Here is a 24,113-nt window from a genome sequence, read left to right on the forward strand (position 1 = left end):
AAGTTGGGCTTACATAGATGATTGGATTATGCTGAAATTTGGTGTAGGGGGTTTCTATAGTCAGGGTAATGTCCTGGTAAATTTTTAGCAATTATAAAGCAATATAAAATGCAGTTGCTTCACAAACTAAAAATATTACCAAGAACAAAGATTCGATGGTGAGCTCACATGTATTGTTAGATAGAGCTAAACTTTTGTGTAGAGCTATGACTTTGGCATGTAGAATATGTCGCAAAAATTAAACTCATTACGATATTCCTATCTTGTATATCCTTCACAATGCTTCTAGGTGGACAAAAACTTTGGAAATTTTTTGTGGAAGATTTACTAGGAAATGGAGCTGAATTTTTGTTGGTGGGAACGACACCTATGGGATCACAAGAATCCCTACTGTGGTTAGCGGGGCGCGGGGTCGTGAGAAGAGCGGATCAAACAGATAGCACACGGTTCATTTATCCAGGTTCGGGCCACGAGGATGCGTAAAACCCTACTCCTGCTTTGGTGGATTGTATATCTGTGTTCTTGAGCTAGCTATGGGGCGTGAGGAGCTCCAAAAAGACGAATCCTCCCTCTGGTCGCCTCGTGCCTCCTTTTATAGAAAAAGGGGTTGCCACAGTGGCACACAGGAGGTGGAAAGGGTACAGTGATGCGAGGTTATCCCTCGCATTACATGACAAGGCGCATTTAATGTGTATTGCTTAGGTGTCCTTGCTTTATCGGGGATGGGGGAGAGACCTGTCTCGTCCGTCGCCGCTCCTTCTTGTGTCGACATGCGCCCTGGCCAGCGACGCCTACGATGCCACGTAGGTAGGCAGGCAGCTGAGGTGGCGCAGTGGTGGGTCTTCACGAAGATCTGCATGCCGGCACGCAGGTTCCTGCCCAGCTGGTTGGGTCGGCAGCTGCATGCGAACGGCGGTGGAGGTTTAGTCGGCGTGGGCCTGATGGTGGTCCTGCGGATGTCCTTGGCAAGGGTTTTGCCGAGGTGCCTGCTGTCATCCCTGGCAAGGTGCTTGCCGGGGGCCTTGTGGTTTTCCTCGGCTGGGATCCCGCCAAGGGTTGTCGTCTCCTTAGTGCGTATCTGATCTTGAATGTCTTCACAAAGATCTGCATGCCGCCACAGGGATGTCTCCCGAATCCTTACCCTTTGGGGGCAGTGGACTCAAGGGTGATTTGCTCCGTAGGCGCGGGACGAGTCGCCGCGGCAAGGGTCTTGCCGGGGCTGCTAGAACTGTCTCCCGGCAAGGACCTTGCCGGGGGAGTTCGCTTCGTCCCCTTTGCTCTTTGTGGTCTTAGCCTTGGCGTCATTCTAGTTCTCTTGAGCTTCGGTCTTACCCTGGCTCACCTCCCTTGCCTTGCTTGGTGTGGTGGTATCCGCGGCTCAGACTGCCCATGCACAGTTATAGGGGTACAAAAAGGGTACCCCTCTTCTTGTACACCGACAGGAGCCCCCGGGCCTGGGCCACACATAAGCGCAACGCGTTGTTGGGCTAGGCCCAAAAACGATGCGCGGGCAGGCGGGGCGTTTTTTACCGCGGTAAGATTCTTCGCACGCTGCGGTTCCCACGATTCCCGCGCGTGGCGCGACGTGGGGAGGTGCGTGTGACGTGGGCAGCATGCGTGGGGTTGGTTCCCGCGGGCATGCGTCACACCACAGTTAATGTGAAAGGAGGCGGCCCGTGTTTTCCCCCATAAAAAAGGAATAACCGCGGGCGCGCTGCTCACTTTCTCCTCTTTCCTCATGCCTTTTCCAATCTCAGAGCCACCATTTCCTCTCTTCCTTCCTTCCTAAGCTTCTGCCGTCGCCCGCCGTCGTTGCTTCGCCATCCCCCTTCCTCAGCCCTCTAAACTTCTTGGCCGCCATGGCGCCCAAATCCATCAAGGGCAAGGGGGTGGCTAAGGGCGCTGGGACTGTGGAGCCGCCGGAGAGCGCGCTGTCGGGGGACCGGACAAAGTCTGCCTTCTTCTTCCCCTCGACGGTTGATGTTCGTGAGCTCCGGGCCTCCTTCAGGCCTCTATGGGGAGTGAAGACGGGGGGAGAGAATTCGGGACATCCGGCGACGCGTGTCATTCCTGCCGCTTGCGCCGATCCTGCCCCAAATCGGTATCCCTTTTTTGTCGATTATCTTTCTTGCGGGTTATGTCCCCCTTTCTCCGATTTCTTCTGCGACATTATGCACACCTTCGGCTTTCGCCTCTTGGATTTTACTCCGAATGCGGTGGCGTGCATGGCTTTCTTCGCGCATCTTTGAGAAGGCTTTGCCGGGGTGCAGCCCAACACGGTGCTCTTCCGCCATTATTTCTTCCCTCGGATCCAGCCGGGAGGTGCCATCTCTGGTTGCGTCACCTGGATCCCAAGATCCAATGGGGCGTACCCAGACGGTGCCGTGAAGGAGAGGTGGGAGGAATGGCGTGGCCGGTGGTGCTGGATTGAGGATGAAGACCCGTCGGAATTCTGCAAGGTCCGCCGAGTGCCGTCGGTCCGTGGCAGCGATTGGAGCGATGTCGACGCCGCTGACGGGAGGCTCACTGTTTCCACTACTAGGATTCTCCGGCTCACCCGGGCCGGACTCACCCTTGAGATGATCGAGGCGGACTTCATTCACCGTCGGATCGCCCCGTTGCACAACAAGGGGAGGCCAGCTTGGCTCTTTACGAATCCGGCTGACATTATGCGACTCCGCCCCGGCCTCGATCACAACTTCACAGTGATGGCGCATGCCCACTTCTGCCAGCGGCTTTTCCAGCTTGATGTGGGTCGTGATGGCGAGGTCGAACGGACCGGCAAGGCCGCGAGGGCTGCCGCAAAGGTTGGCAAGGCCCTCAAGGGGACGTTTTTCAAGCTGCCAGCGGGGTGGTCCCGTTGTGCAACAATTCACGTTGGTCCGAGATCATCGCCATGATGCCGGACTGTAATGCGCACGGCCCTGTCCCGAGCTGGAAGGAGCCGAAGGACGCGGATGTGTAGCAATTCTTTGACACCCTGATTGAGGTACATGTCAATGCTGACGCCGAGCGGTGGCTTGTCATGGACACCACCCAGGCAGAGCTGGACTACATCGCCACTAGGGCGAGGGAGGCGCAGCTCGCCATGGAGGCCGGCAGTGCCGGGGGCGTGGAGGACAAGGCCGCAACGGCTGCGGAGGAAGAGCATCTTACCCGGTGGGCGGCGGCCACCGAGGAGGTCAGCAGCGCCGACACTGGAGCTCCGCTTGTCGAAGACGCGGCCGACGAGTCGTCGTCGGAGGAGGATGTGGCGGCGGGCTCGACGCCAGCCAGGGGAAGAGGGCGAGTCCTGCGCGGTCTGGCTCCGGTGAGCCGGTCCGGCCCAGCAGGGCTACGCGGCCTCAATTGACCCTGGAGGGGTCCGGGCGTCACACGAGGGCCACGGCAGCGAAGAGGCTGATGAAGGCCGCTGAGAAGAAGAAGACAACAGTCCCTTCCTCATCTGGGCGCGCACAAACCCCGCCTTCTTCGCCTTCTCCGGCAGACGTCGACTCGGATGTCGACGCGGAGGTCGCTTTTGATCTCGGTCCTCTCAGCCCGAAGAGGAAAAGAAAAGTGGTGGAAGAGGAGGAGATGGATGACGAGTAAGTACTCCGTTCCGTACTGCCATTTCCATTCCCCCAAATTAAGTCACCTCTCCTGATCCGTTTTTGCTTTGCAGGGATGCAGAGACGTTGGCCCAGAGGGTGAAGAGGGTGAAGGCCTCGGCGAGCAGTCAGCCCCCGGCTGGGGCTTCAAAGACGCCACTGGTGGTGTTGAGCAGCCCGGACAGCAGCCCCCGGCACAGCCCCCAGCGTAAGTTCATCACCCTCCTCTTATTCTACATGTGGTAGGCGTTCGATGCTATGGTGTTGACCTTGTCGGGTTTGTAGGAGGGGAGCGGCAGTAGGAGGAGTCGCAGAGGGCTACCCCCAACACACCACCCCATCGACTACGCCGCCGCGAGGGGCGTCCCCGGCAAGGGCATCAAGCACGGATCCCACACCCATGGAGGAAGAGGGGAACTTGGGCGCTGGTGAATCTGCCATGGCACCAAATGCTGGCGGGGAGGGGACTTCTGCTTCACAGCCTGGCACTGGTGAGTCGCCTGTCCTCTGTCTCTGTTTTTCCCTTATTCTTTTTCTTGGCTTCAATGCTCCCATTACTACCCAGGCCCTCCTTCAATAGGTATGGAGGACGTGGATACTGTTATTGGAAATATTGCTGAGGAGGCCGCGGCGGAGGCCGACAGGATTGCTGCCGAGGAGGCCGCCAGAGATGCTGACGAGGCCGTCGCTGATGAGGCCGCCAAGGATTCTGCCGAGGACACCACTGCGGGGGCCGCCAAGGCGACCGGCGAGGCTTCTGCCGAGGGCGCCAGCGGTGGGCCCGCCGGGAAGCCGGCAAGGCCACCGCCGAGGAAGAGGTGGTTGATGATCAGCCTCCTTCCTCCTCAACCTCGGGCCCCGGCAGATACCTAAAGGTGGGCGACGATCTTTTTGTCCATCTTCCAGGGCGTCAAGTTCCCAAGCGCCCGCCGAAGGGGATGTCTTTGACGGCGAGGTGCTTGCCGCCACCGGGCTCGAGGTTGTCGATGAGCCGGGCATTGGCGGCGATGGTTCTCCAGAAGAGCAGCTTTTCTGCGCTATGGGGGCCAACTTCCGAAAACTCCATGCGCTCTACCGTGTCCGTCTGGACAAGGTTAAGTCTAGGACGGCAACGGTGGACCAGGCGGAGGTGGATTTCAAGGCGCGCGTTGCTGAGACGCAGACCTGGTTCCACCAGACTCGCGAGGAGCAGAGGGCCTTTCAGGAGGAATTGGCCAGGCGCAATGTCGAGCTCGCCATGAAGATGGCTGACATCAAGAAGGCCCAGGAAAAGGCGGCGAACTTGGCTGCCGCGGCCGAGGCCGTCCGGAACCAGCATCAAGCCGCACTGGATTCCCAGGAAGAGGACCTCACCGTGCGTGAGTCGAAGCTTTCCACAGCGCTCCGTGGCAAGGATGAGGAGCTCGAGGCCCTTGTCGCGCGGCGGACTCGCGAGCTGGAGCAGAGGCACAAGGAGGCACTCGATGCCCAGGCTTTGGCCCATGCCGGCAAAGTAAGGGAGTTGGAGGTGGAGCGGGACGAGCTGAAGGAGCAGGCCCTCAAGCTGTCCAACGAGAAGAGCATGCTCAATAGCGCCTTGGTAGAGGCGCAAGGAGCGGTCATTAGCAGGGCTGGGAGCTCTCTGAAGCGCAAAACTCCATCAGAGATCTCAAGCTGAAGCTGGAGAATCTCGAGAAGATGTTGTCGGAGAGCAGGGCTCGGGAGGAGACCTTGACCAGGAATCTGGAGGAGGAGAAGCAGCTGCGGGCGAACGAGGCCGCCTCCCACCAGGAATATGTGGCGGGCGAGAACAGATGGATCAGCCGTCTAAAGGACGTCGCCGGCAAGGTCACCTCGCAGTTGGCCACCATGGGGATGCCAAACGTGAGGTATGCCCCTGAGCGCAGCTGGACCGTCAACACCAAGCTGACCCAGTTCTTCGAGGGCGTCCTTGGAGCCTTGGCTTATCTTCACTCCAGCAGAGCGGCCACGTTGGCGGGGGAAGCCCGGCGACTTTGCCGGGGGGTCATGACCAAGGTCCTCACCAAGATGGCGTACTGGAATCCCGACCTCGACTTCGATGCCGCGATGGATAGCTTTCCGGATGGTACTGACCTCACGGTGCTCAATGAGCGCATCAAGCCCGTCATCAGCAGCATCGACGAAATCAAGAGGGTGGAAGGCCAGCGCCGGGATTAGGCATCCCGTTCTTCACCGCCGCTGCAGGTTCACGACCAAGACAAATTTCATCTTTAGTTATAACTGCAGCAATGATGTGATGTAATATAACTTTGCATTACTTTTAATTTCATGCACGTTATTTCCCCGTTCAATTCCTCTTTGTATGCGCACCCTACGTCGATTGGGTAGGCTCGCTGGCGCGGAAGCCCCTAGCGGTGTTTTGGGGACGGATCCCCATGGGCCTGCTGGGTATGCGTGCTGCCGGACGAGCCACCTTTCTGTTCTGAACGCGGCCGCTCGAACTGTCGAGCTTGACTCGAGTCAAAATCGAGAGCCTTGTTGATCGCGGAAGGCTACTCTGCCATTCTCGACGCAGCCGCTTGAGCTGTTGAGTGGACTCAAAACAGGGCAAGGGCGTTGCTGATCGTGGGAGAGCCCCCTGGCGTGCAGGTTTCTCATACAAAGGCGTGACATCTCCGAGGGGGAATAACCTCATATAAGAAGGATAGAACAAATAAGGGTTCAGTGCAACTTAGCTTCTGTTTGCAGTCGCTCGAGTGCCGATCTTCTGGCCTCCTTTCTTCTCGAAGGGCCACGAAGACGAAAGGGTGTTGGGCTAACTGCTAGAGCCAATTCTCACAACTGCATCCCCTACCTGGCGCGCCAAAGATGTCGGTGGGAACGACACCTATGGGATTACAAGAATCCCTACTGTGGTTAGCGGGGCGCAGGGTCGTGAGAAGAGCGGATCAAACAGATAGCACACGGTTCGTTTATCCAGGTTCGGGCCGCGAGGATGCGTAAAACCCTACTCCTGCTTTGGTGGATTGTATATCTGTGTTCTTGAGCTAGCTATGGGGCGTGAGGAGCTCCAAAAAGCCGAATCCTCCCTCTGGTCGCCTCGGGCCTCCTTTTATAGAAAAAGGGGTTGCCATAGTGGCACACAGGAGGTGGAAAGGGTACAGTGATGCGAGGTTATCCCTCGCATTACATGACAAGGCGCATTTAATGCGTCTTGCTTAGGTGTCCTTGCTTTATCGGGGACGGGGGAGAGACCTGTCTCGTCCATCGCCGCTCCTTCTTGTGTCGACACGCGCCCTGGCCAGCGACGCCTGTGATGCCACGTAGGTAGGCAGGCAGCTGAGGTGGCGCAGTGGTGGGTCTTCACGAAGATCTGCATGCCGCCACGCAGGTGCCTGCCCAGCTGGTTGGGTCGGCAGCTGCATCCGAACGGCGGTGGAGGTTTAGTTGGCGTGGGCCTGGTGGTGGTCCTGCGGATGTCCTTGGCAAGGGCCTTGCCGGGGCCCCGGCAAGGGTTTTGCCGAGGCGCCTGCTGTCATCCCCGGCAAGGTGCTTGTCGGGGGCCTTGTGGTTTTCCTCGGCTGGGATCCCGCCAAGGGTTGTCGTCTCCTTAGTGCGTATCTGATCTTGAATGTCTTCACAAAGATCTGCATGCCGCCACAGGGATGTCTCCCGAATCCTTGCCCTTTGGGGGCAGTAGACTCAAGGGTGATTTTCTCCATAGGCGCGGGACGAGTCACCGCGGCAAGGGTCTTGCCGGGGCTGCTAGAACTGTCTCCCGGCAAGGACCTTGCCGGGGGAGTCCGCTTCGTCCCCTTTGCTCTTCGTGGTCTTGGCCTTGGCGTCGTTCTAGTTCTCTTGAGCTTCGGTCTTACCCTGGCTCACCTCCCTTGCCTTGCTTGGTGTGGTGGTATCCGCGGCTCAGACTGCCCGTGCACAGTTATAGGGGTACAAAAAGGGTACCCCTCTTCTTGTACACCGACAATTTTGTCATGCGGACATGATTTGGATAGGAAAGAGTGCCCAAAAATTTTGAGGGCAATCAAGAATATATAAATAGTACTTCCTTCACAAAGTGATGTTCTGAATAGAATAGGAAAATGAATATTTGAATTATTTTTGAACTAGGAAAGGATGTATTTTTACATATTTGATGAAGATATGACCCAAAGAATTTATGAGATTTTTTTGGGAATTTTTGGAATGACAGAAATATAGGTTGCTTCACAACCTAGGGCAAAAATGGACACATGGACATGACACATAGGCAAAACTGATGAGGTGGCGCCTAGTCATAGCAATCCACCACAATTTACAAGGTTCTGACCAGCTATATTGGTCGTCATCATCTAGAAATAAGGCAGCGGACCATTGCTGTCTGCTTTATGACCATTTCGTGTAAGGAAATTACGACCTTTCTGAGCAAAATGGTCTATATAGTTTAGGGTTTGGAGCCCCCCGAACAGTTTTTGACCAATTGGTCTCCAATGGTCATAGATTTATAACCAATTCTTCTAGGGTCACCGACAGAAGGTCACAAGTTAACATATTTCTTGTAGTGGTTAAGCATGCTTGGTTAGGTTAACTGTGTGATCTTCTATTAGGAGTATGTTATATCATGCAATGTGGTGCTTAGTTAATGTTTGGTTCATTTGTTGTGGTGTTTAGTTAACTGCTCGGTTCAATTCTGTGATATGATGTTCAATTATTGTGGGTACAATTTTGTATTGTTCTGCATGTGAGGAATAAATCGAATTTGGATGTACTAAATACATGAGAAACATATACAATTGCTATATTCTCCTAGTTCTTAATCATGCTTGGTTTGGATAAATGGATTTTCCATGTGGCTGGAATTAATCTGCCGAATTTTCAATGTGTTTATTTTTCATCAACATATTTCTACTGATAGCATATGAACCCTCACTTATCTTGATCAATAACTACCATATATGCATTGCAGGGAAACAATGGGAAGCACTGAGGTTTACAATCGAGTTTGCACATGCATGGTCCTTTGTCTAATAGCACATTATTGAGCAATTATATGAACCATTTTAATACTTAGGTTTTAACAATTTGGTCTTGCACATGTAGGTCCTTCTGTCAAAGGTTTTGACCCACTTTTCGACCCTTTTTGCATATGGGGAAATGAGTTGTCCATGAATATCAGTCAAGTCAAGAAACTCAGAAAGATTGTTATGATAAAGAAACTAGCGACAAAAAACAACAAGATCTTTGTCTTCACAATGAAGAAGACATCGGTGCACTACAGGATGGTACTAACTATTATACCTTGTATTTTTTATTCCTTTGCACCATTTCAAATTTAGATAAGATGTTTATGCATATCCTTGTTTTTAGGCCTTTCCAAAGTAGTTCACTGATGATTGCCTCTCAAACCACCTGTATGGCCAGGAGGCGAGGAAGGTATTCATCCAACACCCATTGGACAATATTGAAGTCTTCCTCAAGAGGACAAAGGATGGACGGTCAATCATATACATGAACTGGCCTAAACTTGCAAGGACCTTCAACATCAATGAAGCCTCAATATTCGCCTTTCGCTTCAGCAGTTTTCCAGATGAGATTCATTTGTATATCTACCATCTACGACGCTAATTTCCAAAGGTTATAGATGTTGCATGTGAAACTTGGTGCTGGTGAAGTTGTGTAATGGGGTAGCTAGCTATGTGCATATATGGTGTAATTGAGTGCTGAAGCTATATGATGTTGTACTCTGATGTATTTGAATTATGAAATCCTGGTTCCGTAATATAAAAATGAAATATATTGTGTGCTTAATATGAAATGTGAATTTGATTAATAAATGGATTATTAACAATAGGCCAATTACCCTGCTTTATTGGGTTTTACTATTGCAACCGGTTTTTGAGAAAACACCATCGGTGATGACCTCGGACAACCCACATAGTTTCTAGGAAGAAAATGTTTTGGATCAATGAACAATCACATACAACTTCATCTTGAAAACTATTTGCGTTAGGCCACCTTGCGCAAATGTTTTCCACATAAAAAGTGTGTGTGATGGCCATCGTATGCCACACAGTTTGCTCCTACGCACCGTGTGTAATGCATTCAATAACGCAAACGATAAAAATGTTAATATCATCTGCAATGGCAACACTATCACAGACGATTTGATGGGGAAAACTATGTGCCATGTACGTGCGAACAGAAACGTTTGTCTGGGATTAATCATGTGGGATGTACATACGAATGGAAACGTTCTTCTTTGATTGAACCGTGTGGGATGTACATGCAAACGGAAATGTATGCCTTGGATTGACTGTGTGGGATGTACATACGAAGGGAAACATTTTTGTGGGATTTACTGTGTGGGATGTACTTACGAACGGAAATGATTGGGCCTGTATAATTGTATGTGATGGCTAGCATGATTGCACACGAGCTCATTTTGAACAGCGTGTGTGACCGGAGGGCCTATCCCCGACGGTTTCTAGGTCGTGTGGGAAGGACCCCCTATCGCCCAAAGTAGCAAGGCGACGGTTTAAAAGGTCGTCGCGGAAAGGGGTTAAAACCTGTTTGTCTAGTAGCTTGCTGTACCAATGAACGGAGAGTATTTCAGGGCATCTTGTAATAACAAGAGCAACCGGGGATGAATGTATGAATGGCAAGTGTATGTAGTTATCCATAAGGATATATCTATGGTAGGGAATTGCAAAGGCGGTGCCACAAGGGTCTAGGGAAAACATCGACAAGTATCTTCGGAATCTTCTGCTGAAGCAGGTGATCATCTGGAATGAAGGGGCTCTCTGGGAGGAAGTAGTTACGAGAACCTAGAGTTAGAGTTAGTGAAATCTTTGACCCGAAAAGAAGAGAGATCAGAATCCCAGAGTAAAAGCGAGGAATAAAAGATCCCAATACCACCCATTTGTGATGTCGGCCCGTAAGCCACACAACAATGATAGTAACTTAGTTTTTCAAAGACTAGACTCAAGTTCGGCCAAGGAGTTGGAAAGGGGCTTCCTACAGGCAGTCAGCTCTGATACCAACTTGTGATGCCCTGACTAAACCATGTGCTAATCTTACACGCAAATGCACACGATCAAGATCAGAGACTCACGGAAAGATATCACAACACAATTCTAGACACAATTAAAGTCATACAATCTTTATATCACAAGCCAGGGGCCTCAAGCGCTCAAATACATAAGCTCTAATACAAACGAGTCAGGGGAAGCAACAATATGTGAGTACAGACATAAGGTAAACGAGTCTACCTTAAGAAGGCTATCACAAACAATAACATTGATCGAAAAGGCAATGCCTCTTGCCTGGGAGCCTCCTAACTACTGCTGGTCATCGGCGGTCTCCATGTAGTAGTAGGCTTTGTCGGGGTAATAGTAGTCGTCGGTGGTGGCATCTGGCTCCTGGGATCAGTCATCTTATCATAGCAAACGTGTATAGGGAAACAGGGGTAGCAAAGAAACCGTGAGTACTCATCAACAGTACTCGCAAGACTTACATCAGAACTATGCTAAGTATGCATCAGTATCAAAGGAATGGGGCTATAACTTTGAAATGAACTGTAGAAACTAGTTGACCCGTTGCACCAAACGGCGCAGAAATTTTGTCGATGAAAATAGTTTCATTTTGCTAGGACATATTCGATATTGGTAATAAAAAGCCCATGTGTTAAGTCATGCTATATTGAAAATATGTTTATCACGATGAGAAATTTGAGTTAAAAAAATTCATATTTCTATAACATGCATAGACGAGCTAAGGAAGCATTATTTTTAGTTAAAAATATGGTTATCGCGATGAGAAATCTGAGTTTGGGAAAAAACATGTTTGTATAATATCTATAGACCAGTTAAGGATGTATTTTTTTAGCAGTGTTTGAAATAAATTTTTATTTACCATGTGCACAAAAAAACAGCTATGTTGTGCATATGAAGGCATAGGTATGTGAAAGATACATATGCTACCTAGCCCGGCCTAGGAACAATTCTTTGTTTGGCCGTTCGGAGTCACGCCTACATACATAGTGACTACTTATCCCCTTTTCTTCCTAGGTTCCTCATTTGGGCGAGAGAAGCATACTCAACTGTTGAGATTTCTCCTTATTATTTCTGATTTCTCTGCATGCATGGTTACACAAATGGCCCATTACACCAAACAGCACAATGTCAATTTCAAACACAAAGTGTTTTCAAAATTAAATTAGGTTTTAGCATGGAGGAACATTCCAGACCTGTAACAGCGGATGCAACCACTTTACCAATTCAAACTCTTTAGCAACCATTTATGATTATGATGTCTAAAGTGCTAGATGCAATTTCACTACACATAAGAATTTTCAAGCTCGGTTAAAAAGGTATGTTCATGCATACGAACCATAACTAAACAACGTGAATGTAAATATATATGACTGAGTCATACTTCCTAATACAAAAGCAAGCAACGGACTGGTAATAGGTAGGCCTGTTGTAGAGAGATTGTGGTAAATTACAGTTCATTATTACACGCAAAATGTTTTTGCGTCGGAGCACAACACTCATATATCTTTGTCTTCATATCCTTTCCTTCTCAGAGCTGGAGTGTGATGCCCTGCTCCTATTCATGGCTCTTGACCTACAATTTTTGAACAATCTAAATTAGTTATTCATTCAATGGGAAATATGAAGTGGGGATTACTTTGCCAATATCGTTAGCAAGTTTATGAGGGAAAAGAAAGAATGTAACTTCCAAAAGCAAAGGTAAGAATGAAGTACATAGTAGTGTAGAAAGTCGGAACATGAGCCGAGACATGTTTCAGAAAAATGGTCGAGGTTCCCTGATCCTTTTAACATGAGCTGCGATTATTTTGTTAGGGACTCATGGATGTATATAACTTTCACAAGCCAAATCCCCTGTGTGACAACCTACCTTTGATCACAAAGCTATATAATCTATATAATGGAGAAAAATGGAGCTTTCGATAACCTGCATACATATTTCAAGCAAAGCTAGGAATGAAGTACACAGTATTGTAACCGGGAAAGTAGGAAAATCAAATCATACACTCCGAAACATATTGCAGAAAGAGAAGCGTGAAGCACACTTTCTTGAAATTTGAACAAAAGAGAACATTCATTTTTGTTGAACCTGCTATTTATCTATGGGGAAGCATGGATAAGTAAAGATAGGAATTTATAAAATGTATGCAAATTCACATATATTTTTCTAACATCCCATGGAAATGTCTATCAGGACGGTGTATTTCGAAAAAGCAAGTCAGGCAGCTAATAGTTTGGATAAAACCTCTATAGATAGTAGAAAACAACTTCCAACGATTCAACTGTACATACTAAAAAGTTCGCCAGGAAATGAGAAGAGCCAGGAAAATACACTAAGTTACAGAAGAAGCACCTGAAATATAATAGTGGCAGTTAGTTTGGCAAGAAACCTGCATATATTCGAGTGCAATTCACATCCTCTAGGCCATCGTTCTCACGCATTTTTTCCTAGTAAGTAGAAAGCATATACAGAGTATAAAAAGGGGGTACTGATCACACAACAAGTAGTAGTTAACCGCAAAAAACAAAAACAAATGGTAGTTTCAGAGCTTTAGAAGGCTGTCCGGTTTTGCACAGTATGCTTTCACCTATGCAGAACTGGACGTTGTACTACTTATTTCGGAGTCAAGACATATTTCAATCTCTAAAAGAAACCTGACACGAATCATCTGCTACTCTAGAAATTTGATTTATCACGGCTAACCAACATGGAACGATCATCTGACTTTCTGGTTATACTAACGTGTAAATGTTTGGCAGGTGTAGACTATATTGTCAACCATAAAGTATTATTTGCAAAAGCAAGGAAGGTTGCTGTAGCTAGATAAATGACTCTTTTCAAGTTGACTTCCAAATTTTTATTAGAAAGCGGATGCCTACTAATAGCGCATCTCGGGGAATCACAATGAGAATGAAAGGCCTGTAGAAATGCAAAACGGCAAGATAAAATTCAGACATTGGCATAGAGAGAAACTAATAGGAAAACATGCACCATCAACCACTCACCATAAGGTTAGCAGCTGGACAATAGCTGAGCTGCAGTAGATGGTTACCAAGTAATGAATAGAAGGCAAATCACCACAAAAATAACCACGAGAGTACCAAACTATCTGCAAACATGAAGGCCCTCGCTTGGATTACACAGGATGAGTACGCCATGATAAAACAAAGAACAAAAAGATGGATTAAAATTTATAGAGCAATGCTAGGAAGATATTGTCTTGAAGAACAGAAAGTAAGAAAACAATAATGCAAGCAACGAACCTGCAAAAATATCCTCCAAGTTTGGCATGAAAAATATATCCTTGACCGCATATTTGTCTCTGTCGAGGTACTCTACAGGAAGGTTCTCAAAAAACCAAAGTAAAGTTGTTTTTCCATTTTTGAGAGTTTGATAGCAAACCAGCAATGCATAAAAAGGGATTAGAATTGATAGAAAAGAAATCTCTGCTACTTTATAGGTCAAAGAACATGGTTCCATCGACAAAAATACAAAAACATTGAAATTTGACGGTGTAAGGAACCTGTAGTGATATACTGAGCCATAAACTACTTTGCAATGATATACTGAACCATAAACCTGAAGCTCTACTTTGATGCCAATAAATTTATAACTGGGAAAGAAGGAAAATGAAATCATATACTCTTAGAAATTTTGCAGAAACAGAAGCATGAAACATCTTTACTTAAGAATAATCTTATGGTCTAATATCTTTAGAAATAGCTGAATCTTATTTATTCTAAGACGGTTACTACAGGTATCAAATCACTCCAGCTATTAGTACGTATGAAACTTCTCTTTAGTGTTTCCATGCTGCCTGTCTGCACACTTCAATTATTTTTTGCAAGAACAAACCAGACTAAGAAAGCATTAGTGTGTTGCATCTTACTCAAGTTACCAGAAGATGAGAGAATGCTTGCCGATAAAAAGGGGAGCAATGATATAATAATCTTTAAACATCCAAGGAAGTAACGTGTAATCCACCCATCAAGAAAAACAGAGGCCATGGAAAGTCTCACCTCAGCATTCCAAGACCTGACTTGCCCTCTAGATACAGATCACGAGAGTAACCAGAGACAATCAATTTTACACTCGTTGATTACAAATCTGAACTTCTAGCTAGCATGCACCTGAAGAGCCAGACATGGCAACGATGAGCATCAATATATACGCATATATATTCCCTAAATCCAGGGGCAGTAAAAATGAGAACACTCATTCCGTTACCCATTTCTAACCTTTACACTATCCCTCTTCCAAAGAAAGGAGGCTAGCTAAATGATATCATACTCTCTGATGAGAGTGATATTAATTAAACAAACTACTAATGCCAGGTTGCTTGATTAGTTGAAGGAACACTTCATACAACCACATAAAGAATAGCAGGCATGTATGAGACTCCTCCTCTTTGCTTGTTACGATTAACCAGATATACCAAGCCAGTTGCAGCACGAGGATGTCAGCAAACTTGACACAACTGCGGTACATCAAAAGAGGTTATAAATTACCATTAGAGCCATTGGAAGAAGATCACTTTTGAATATGAGGAACGTGGTCTTCTATGTCAGATCTGCACACGCCAAGTTTAAAAATCCAAAAATTAGCAAAGTAAAATATGAGTGAGGAAGGAAGTGAGGGAGAGAAAGAGTGGAGCACCTAGTTCGCCGCTGACCTGCATCGCTCGAGTCGCCTCCAACGAGCACGTGTTGTCCTCCAGATGCACGAGGCAGCCATTGGAGGAGAGATGAGCTCCTGCTTCCTCTCACCTTCCCACCGCCTATTCACCTCGAGCTCCTTGCCCGGTGGGGGGTGGAGGCAGAGGTGGCACCTCATGGTGCAGAGGAGGCGACGACGCGGTGGCGCGACAATTCGACCTGCCTGCCGCTGGCAGGTGCGCATGTATGTGACTCCTCCACTTTGCTGGTTACGATTAACCAAATATACCAAGCCAGTTGCAGCACGAGGATGTCAGCAAACTTGATACAACTGCGGTACATCAAACGAGGTTATAAATTACCATTAGAGCCATTGGAAGAAGATCACTTTTGAATATGAGGAACGTGGTCTTCTATGTCAGATCTGCACACGCCAAGTTTAAAAATCCAAAAATTAGCAAAGTAAAATATGAGTGAGGAAGGAAGTGAGGGAGAGAAAGAGTGGAGCACCTAGTTCGCCACTGACCTGCATCGCTCGAGTCGCCTCCAACAAGCACGTGTTGTCCTCCAGATGCACGAGGCAGCCATTGGAGGAGAGATGAGCTCCTGCTTCCTCTCACCTTCCCACCGCCTATTCACCTCGAGCTCCTTGCCCGGTGGGGGGTGGAGGCAGAGGTGGCACCTCATGGTGCAGAGGAGGCGACGACGCGGTGGCGCGACAATTCGACCTGCCTGCCGCTGGCAGGTGCGCATGTATGTGACTCCTCCTCTTTGCTGGTTACGATTAACCAAATATACCAAGCCAGTTGCAGCACGAGGATGTCAGCAAACTTGACACAACTGCGGTACATCAAAAGAGGTTATAAATTACCATTAGAGCCATTGGAAGAAGATCACTTTTGAATATGAGGAATGTGGTCTTCTATGTCAGATCTGCACACGCCAAGTTTAAAAATCCAAAAATTAGCAAAGTAAAATATGAGTGAGGAAGTGAGGGAGAGAAAGAGTGGAGCACCTAGTTCGCCGCTGACCTGCATCGCTCGAGTCGCCTCCAACAAGCACGTGTTGTCCTCCAGATGCACGAGGCAGCCATTGGAGGAGAGATGAGCTCCTGCTTCCTCTCACCTTCCCACCGCCTATTCACCTCGAGCTCCTTGCCCGGTGGGGGGTGGAGGCAGAGGTGGCACCTCATGGTGCAGAGGAGGCGACGACGCGGTGGCGCGACAATTCGACCTGCCTGCCGCTGGCAGGTGCGCGAGGCCTCAACCTGCCCCTTCCCACCCGCTAGGATCGCTCACCTAGCTCATTCCCCGCTGTTGCTTGCCTTCCTCACCGGCTTCCTCCTTCCCGTACATCCCCACCCCTCCCCTACATCCCCATCCGCACCGCGAAGACACCGCCGTCGCTGCTCTCCCATGACGATGACCTAGGCAAGCTGAGGAGAATGCCGGCGGTGGATCGACGACAACGTGATAGAGGAGAGGAGGAGGCGAATGGAGAGAAGGCCGGCGGCTGCGGTGAGAGGATGAGGGGGAGAGGGAGGGGCGCGGCGGCTCGTGGGGATAGAGGGGAAGGACAAAGGGCGCCAACCTCCCAAGTCGCGTCCAGGTCGGGACCGTCCTCTCCGGCGCCGGCCGATGACCCTCTCTCCTGTCAGCCGCCGCACCTCCCTTTCCTCTTTCCTCTCTCTTTCTCCCTCCTCTCCTTCCTTCTCTCTCTCCCCCTCATTTTGTCTCTCAGCTAGGGTTCGTGCGCGAGGAGGGGCGCAGGCCGACGCCTCGCCGGTGTAGGCCGACGCTGGCCGGTCACCCTCTCCCGTCCGCTGCCGGACCTCCCTCTCCTCTCCTCTCCCCTTTCTCTCCCTCCCATCTTCCTATCTCTCTCTCCTAGGTTTCATGCAGGATGAGGGGACCGGAGTGTGCACGGCGTGCGGGACAAGAGGATTGGGTTGCGTTGGGTGCGGGCGCGGCGCGCGGATGGGACAAATTCTCTCTCACCCGGGCGCCGATACAGACACGAGACGAGCCCATCAGTCATTGGAAAGAAAAATAAACTGTAGGATGAAAATAATTTAACCGCAAGTGAAAATCCAACGGCTCAGGCGCATCAGAAAGGCAGATCGGACGGCCGACGAAGCTCCAATCGGGGAAGCCTTGTGGAGGTGAGTTGGATAGCTTCTTTATAGTTTTAAATGCCATAGGAGAAGGAAAAGTCCTAGCCTATCGAAGACTAGCATCTTGAAGCATCTTACATCATAAAAAGAGTGTAGATTAGCATATACTTCCTCTCTTCTATAATGTAGTGCATATAGTTTCTATAAGTCAAACCTCATCAACTTAGACCGATTTGTGAAGAAAAACATTTACGTCTAGAATGACAAACATATATCATTAGTTTCATTGTAAGACATAGTTTCATATTATATATATATTTGATATTGTAGATAAAAAAATTTCTCTATAAACTTGGTCAAAGTTTACAAAGTTTTACTTTTCAAAAAATCTATGCGCACTACATTATGGAGAGGAGGGAGTATAATGTATCAAAAATTTTGTAGTAACACCCAGAGATCCTTCCTCGAGTCCTTGCGAGAAAGCAATCCCGGAGCCATCATATCCATTTCCTGCCTTCAACATCCAGTTCTAGTTGTATAGATCGGGAAAAAACTTCGAGCGTCCGTTACCGTGGACACGGCTATTCGAATAGATTAACTTTTCTGCAGGGGTGCACAAACTTACCCAACACGCTCGATTAACTCCAGCCAAACACACTTTCCTGGGTCATGCCCAGCCTCGGCTGGTCAACACGTCATAGTCCTACCTAAGTTCAACAAAGAGGCCAACACGTCGGTTTACATCCTAAATCCGAAGGGGTCATGGGCCAATCGTCCTTTGCAATCCTATCCTACACATTGTGAACGTGGCCTGGAGTAGACCCACCCCCTTATAGAAGCGTAGGTGCGTGTCGCTAAACCGCTGACGTCTGTGAGCTCTCGGAAGAATCGTACAACACAAAGTGCCCATACTTATTCCCGCATGGTGGTTAGTGCGAAAAGGCCAGAGGCCTACTCGAATCACATATCCAAACCCATTAGTGTCTTGGGAGCACGTGCAAACGATCAATGTCCATGATTTCTTATCCCTTCACTTGGTCTCACAGACTAACGACAAGGGCTAAGAATGCCCGGCCGTGCCACGTAATTAACTTGCAGGTATCCTCTAGATCAACCCAACTCTAGAACTCTCGTGGGTACCCTCACGGTCAACCCGACTCAAAGGAGACTATCGGGAACTCAGGTCCACCCTTTACCGGGGTGGTATCTCCTGTCCCTCCAGTCCTTCAGAAACAGTAACTCTCGCAGGTACCCCTCAGAGCCGAACCATCTTTAACATGGTTCTAGGGGTAAATTCAAAGTAACCGTGTGCCCATAACACCAAGGGGAAATCCGAGGAATCACCCTCGATGGATTCCACTTGATGTAACCGTCAAGGTGAAATTGGATGAATCACCCTCGAGGGTTCACACTTGAGGTGTTTGCATGACAGAGTCATTATTGGGAGTTGTGAAGGAGGAATACCCTTCGTAGACTACGACCGATTATTTACACTAAAGAGATCTCATTAGAAGTGTTGTACGAGGTATTGAAGGAAATATGCCCTAGAGGCAATAATAAAGTTGTTATTTATATTTTCCTTATATCATGATAAATGTTTATTATTAATGCTAGAATTTTATTAACCGGAAACTTAGGACATGTGTGAATACATAGACAAACAGAGTGTCCCTAGTATGCCTCTACTTGACTAGCTCGTTAATCAAAGATGGTTAAGTTTCCTGACCATAGACATGTGTTATCATTTGATGAATGGGTTCACATCATTAAAGAATGATGTGATGGACAAGACCCATCCATTAGCTTAGCATTATGATCGTTTAGTTTTATTGGTATTGCTTTCTTCATGACTTATACATATTCCTCTAACTATGAGATTATGCAACTCCCGAATACCAGAGGAACACTTAGTGTGCTATCAAACATCACAACATAACTGGGTGATTATAAACATGCCCTACACGTGTCTCCGATGGTGTTTGTTGAGTTGGCATAGATCGAGATTAGGATTTGTCACTCAGTGTATCGGAGAGGTATCTCTGGGCCATCTCGGTAATGCACATCACTTTAAGCCTTGCAAGCAATGTGACTAATAAGTTAGTTATGGGATGATGCATTACAGAACGAGTAAAGAGACTTGCCGGTAACGATATTGAACTAGGTATGAGGATACCGACGATCAAATCTCAGGCAAGTAACAAACCGATGACAAAGGGAATGACATATGTTGTTTTGCAGTTTGACCGATAAAGATCTTTGTAGAATATGTAGGAGCCAATATGAGCATCCAGGTTCCGCTCTTAGTTATTGACTGGGGATGTGTCTCGGTCATGTCTACATAGCTCTCGAACCCGTAGGGTCCGCACGATTAAACGTTCGATGACTATTTGTATTATGAGTTATCTGATTTGATGACCGAAGTTTGTTCGGAGTCCCGGATGAGATCACGGACATGACGAGGAGTCTTGAAATGGTAGAGGTAAAGAATGATATATTGGACGAAGGTATTCGGACATCGGAAAGGTTTCGTGACATTTCGGATATTTCTTAGGGAACCGAGGGGTTACCGAAACCCCCGGGGAAGTTATGGGCCCCAATGGGCCATAAGGAAGTAGGAGAGGGAAGGCCACAAGGTGCCCCCCCCAATGGCAGTTCGAATTGGACTAGGGGGAGGGGGCACGGCCCCCTTCCTTTCCCTCTCCCTCTCCTTCCCTCCATCCCCTTCTTGGAACAGGAAAGGGGGGCGAATCCTACTAGGAATGGAGTCCTAGTAGGACTCCCCCATGGCGCGCCCCCCTTAGCCAGCCACCTCCTCCTCCCCCCCTTTATATACGGAGGCGGCGGGCACCCCAAAGGAACAACAAACAATCTCTTAGCCGTGTGTGGTGCCCCCTCACAGTTCAACACCTCGCTCATATTGTCGTAGTGCTTAGGTGAAGCCCTGCGCTGGTAACTTCATCATCATCGTCGCCACGCCGTCGTGCTGACGGAACTCTCCCTCGTCCTCAACTGGATCAAGAGCTCGAGGGACGTCATCTTGCTGAATGTGTGCTGAACACAGAGGTGCCATACGTTCGGTGCTTGGATTGTGAAGACGTTCGACTACATCAACCGTGTTGCTAAACACTTCCGCTTTCGGTCTACGAGGGTGCGTGGACACACTCTCCCCTCTTGTTGCTATGCATCTCTTAGTTAGATCTTGCATGATCATAGGAATTGTTTTGAATTACTACGTTCCCCAATAGTGGTAACAGAGCCAAGTTTATGCATAGATGATATATGCACGAGTAGAACACAAAGAGTTGTGGGCGTTAATAGTCATATTGCTTACCACCAACATCTTACTTAGATTTGGCGGTATTGTTGGATGAAGCAGCCCGGACCAACATTACATGACCGCATTCATGAGACTGGTTCTACCGATGTGCTTCGCACACAGGTGGCTGGTGGGTTTCTGTTTCTCCAACTTTAGTTGAATCGAGTTTGACTATGGTCGGTCCTTGTTGAAGGTTAAAACAGCACACTTGACAAAAGATCGTTGTGGTTTTGATGCGTAGGTAAGAACGGTTCTTTGTAGAAGCCCGTAGCAGCCACGTAAAACTTGCAACAACAAAGTAGAGGACGTCTAACTTATTTTTGCATGGCATGTTGTGATGTGATATGGTCAATACGTGATGAGATATAATTTGTTGTAGGAGATGATCATGTTTTGTAAAAGTTATCGGCAACTGGCAGGAGCCTTATGGTTGTCGCTTTATTGTATGAAATGCAATCTCTATGTAATTGCTTTACTTTATCACTAAGCGGTAGCGATAGTCGTAGAAGAAATAGTTGGCGTGTAACGCCCCGAGACCGATGCGCCAGGTGTCTTCCGGTTATTCGGTGTTGTTGCCTTGTCAATTGTTTACGTGTTGCATCTTGCCATGTCATCATGTGCATTGCATCAACATGTTTTCAAAACTTGCATCTGTCCCGGTCTCCCCGTTCCTTCCGTTGTCAATTCGGTGCCCAGACACTCTTGCACGCGCACGCGGCACGTCCGAAATAGTATTTTATAAGTGGTCGGAGAATGTTCTTGGAATGGGTTGAAAGTTGGCATGCAGTGTTGTTATGTTGTCAGTAGGCCTCCTGCAAAGTTTCATCGCATTCGGAGTCCATTTGACGCCCCAACGGATAACTATAGCGGCATTATAGTCGATCTAACGTTGGACGTTTTCGGTCTCCGGAAACGGTTGCCGGGTTGCATTCCCCCTCTCTCTTCTCAGTCCAACCACACACTTGACCTCGTTCGCCTAACCCCTCTTTGCACAATGCATCGACCCGTCCGAAACTTCCCCGAACCCGACTCACTCAGTTGTCACCGATGGGTCCGGATCATCCCCAAACATCTTTAAACCATCTCCGTTTTGTTAATTGGGCTCCCTAACCTATCTATCTGAGACTGTCCGATTTTGATCGGAGGGTCCAAACCTAATCCTTGTCCGTATATATAAACCAACCCCTACCCAAATCAGACAAATCCCTAATTTCTAGGGATCCTCCTCCCCGCCGCCGGTCTCTGGTTCCCCTCGGGATCCATCCCGAGCCAACCAGCAACCCCGACCTCTTCCTCTTAGATCGACCCCGCGCTCGATCCCCTACCTTGCCTCGATTTGGAGCCGGTCCATCTCCCCTAGAGACCCCGCTGCCTCCAGTGAACGTCGCCGGTGACCACCTTCAGCAAGACCCCCGCGCCCTTGTCTCTCCCTTCTTCTTCCTTCCCTCCTCCTTCTCTCACCTGCTCTCTCTATTCGTGCAACAGCGAGCCACCGAGGAGTTTGCGCCGGCCATCCTAGCCTCTCGCGCCCGGAGGTCATCGTCCTTGAGCTCCTCAACCCGTTCTCTCCTACCTCATCGCCGGACCCAAGCCATGGCTGCCGCCAAGTTCATCGGGACATTGCTGCTTCCCACCGCCCGGACCCAAGCCATGGCTGCCGCCAAGTTCATCGGGACATTGCTGCTTCCCACCGCCCGGACCCGGCCTGGAGTCGGCGCCCTCGGCCATTTCCCCGCCGTCTCTGGCAACCACGAGAACCTCCTCGTCCCCGCCACTGCCTCGCTGGACGGCTCGTGCCGTCCAATGCCATCGTCGTTTTCCTCCTCAGTCGCCACCTTCGCTGCCATCCGTGAAACCCGATGATGCCAACCACCAGGACCCACAGAAGCCATCTCCGGTGACTAGCCAACGAGCCCCGTTGCCGGTGATAACCTCCATCACGCTCCTGCCATCTCCTTGCGGTCTCTCTCCTGTCCATCTCATCCTCTCTCTGAATCCTCTCTTTTTCTTTGACAGGAGCTGTCACCGTCGCTGCAGTTCGTCCTCCTGCAACACGCCGCCCCTTGCGGCATGCTCGCGCGCGCCCCACCACGGCCTCCCTAGCAGGATTCTGCATCCTCGCCGGTCCCCTGCAACCACAACAACAGTAGTTGTTCTCTCCCGTCGCCGGCGAGTCCTCGTGCGCCCACTTCAGGTTGTGTCCTGGCCGCGGTGCCCACATGCTTTATTTTCTGTCCATCTCCCTTTGCATCACAAACATAGAGCTAGCTCAGTGGCTAGCGCAGCCTCTTTCCATTTGAGGTGTCCGGGGTTCGAATCCCAGCAGCCCCCATTTTGCCTTGTTTTCCTGTTTTTTTGCACACCCATGTCTGCTTCGGGCTAGATTTGCTGTTGGGCTTGCACAGTGCGTTGCATTCGGCCTGGCTATATTTTTTCCCTGCTGACGAATTTCCTAATATCCAGTGCATGCATAATTACATGAATTTGCCACTGTTTTGCATTGTTAATAACAATTTAACCATGCATCGTCTTAAAATGATTTAAACATGTAAAATGCTTAGAATTTCATGTAGTTTCACAATATTCAACTTGCATTCATGTTTAAAATGTTTAAAATGATGTTTGCAAATAATTTTCATATTGTCATGCTAAAATGTTTTATTTCATAACTAAATAACCGTAGCTCCAAACTTAATAACTTTATATGTAAATGGGGTAGAAAAATGCCTAGTTTAACATGGTGCACTCATCTTGCATGTCTAACAACTCTAAAATATAGTTTAGGGCAAAACAGTACCAAATCCATAAATTGCATATGGGGATTTTTCCGGACTTGTTGCTTGTTGTTTCGGCCTCATTTAAACTTGCCTAGATGGGTAGTTTTCATATGCTTCACATCTTGCCAGGTTTAATAACATTTAATATTGTTGGGTACATAAACGAGAGCGAACTAAATGTTTGATGTGGTGTTTCATTAATATGCAACTCGATGCATATTGAGCTCCACTTAACTTATAGTTTTGTTTGTGCACTTTGTCATGCCATGCCTTTTTAAACCGGACATGCATCATACTTGGTTGTGCATCATGCCATGTTTATGTGATGGTTGTTTACTATGTTGCTTGCTTCTTTCCAGGTTGCTTCTCTCGTTAGCTTCGGTTTCATTCCGGAGTTGTGAGGATCCGTTCAACTACGTCCGTTTGTCTTCTTCATTGGCTCGTTCTTCTTCTTTGCGGGATTTCAGGCAAGATGACCATACCCTCGAAATCACTTATATGTTTGCTTGCTAGTTGTTCGCTCTATCGCTATGTTGCGCTACCTAGCACTTGTTATATCATGCCTCTCATATTGCCATGTCAAGCCTCTAACCCTCCCTCCTAGCAAACCATTGTTTGGCTAAGTTACCGCTTTTGCTCAGCCCCTCTTATAGC

The 24,113-nt window shown here is 48.5% G+C and overlaps 1 long non-coding RNA gene across 18 annotated transcripts; it reads right to left on the minus strand.

The window, feature by feature from the left end:
* Positions 1–11,877: 11,877 nt before the first annotated feature.
* LOC125551776 (uncharacterized) lies at positions 11,878–17,253 on the minus strand. Of its 18 annotated transcripts, none has more exons than XR_015601044.1 (10): positions 16,269–17,253; positions 16,125–16,186; positions 15,780–16,027; positions 15,616–15,677; positions 15,255–15,518; positions 15,107–15,168; positions 13,862–14,728; positions 12,468–13,707; positions 12,314–12,394; positions 11,878–12,173 (listed from the first exon to the last, which is right to left on the minus strand). It is a non-coding gene; the product is annotated as an uncharacterized LOC125551776 (long non-coding RNA). The 18 variants fall into 18 exon arrangements; XR_015601038.1 differs by having other exon boundaries at positions 11,878–13,517; positions 13,604–13,707; positions 13,862–13,933; positions 14,618–14,728; positions 16,269–17,245; XR_015601039.1 differs by having other exon boundaries at positions 11,878–13,045; positions 13,604–13,707; positions 13,862–13,933; positions 14,618–14,728; positions 16,269–17,244.
* Between the last annotated feature and the right edge of the window lie 6,860 nt (positions 17,254–24,113).

This window comes from Triticum urartu, chromosome 4A (assembly GCF_056163025.1).
Source record: "Triticum urartu cultivar PI428250 chromosome 4A, HENAU_Tu73, whole genome shotgun sequence".
Taxonomy (NCBI): domain Eukaryota; kingdom Viridiplantae; phylum Streptophyta; class Magnoliopsida; order Poales; family Poaceae; genus Triticum; species Triticum urartu.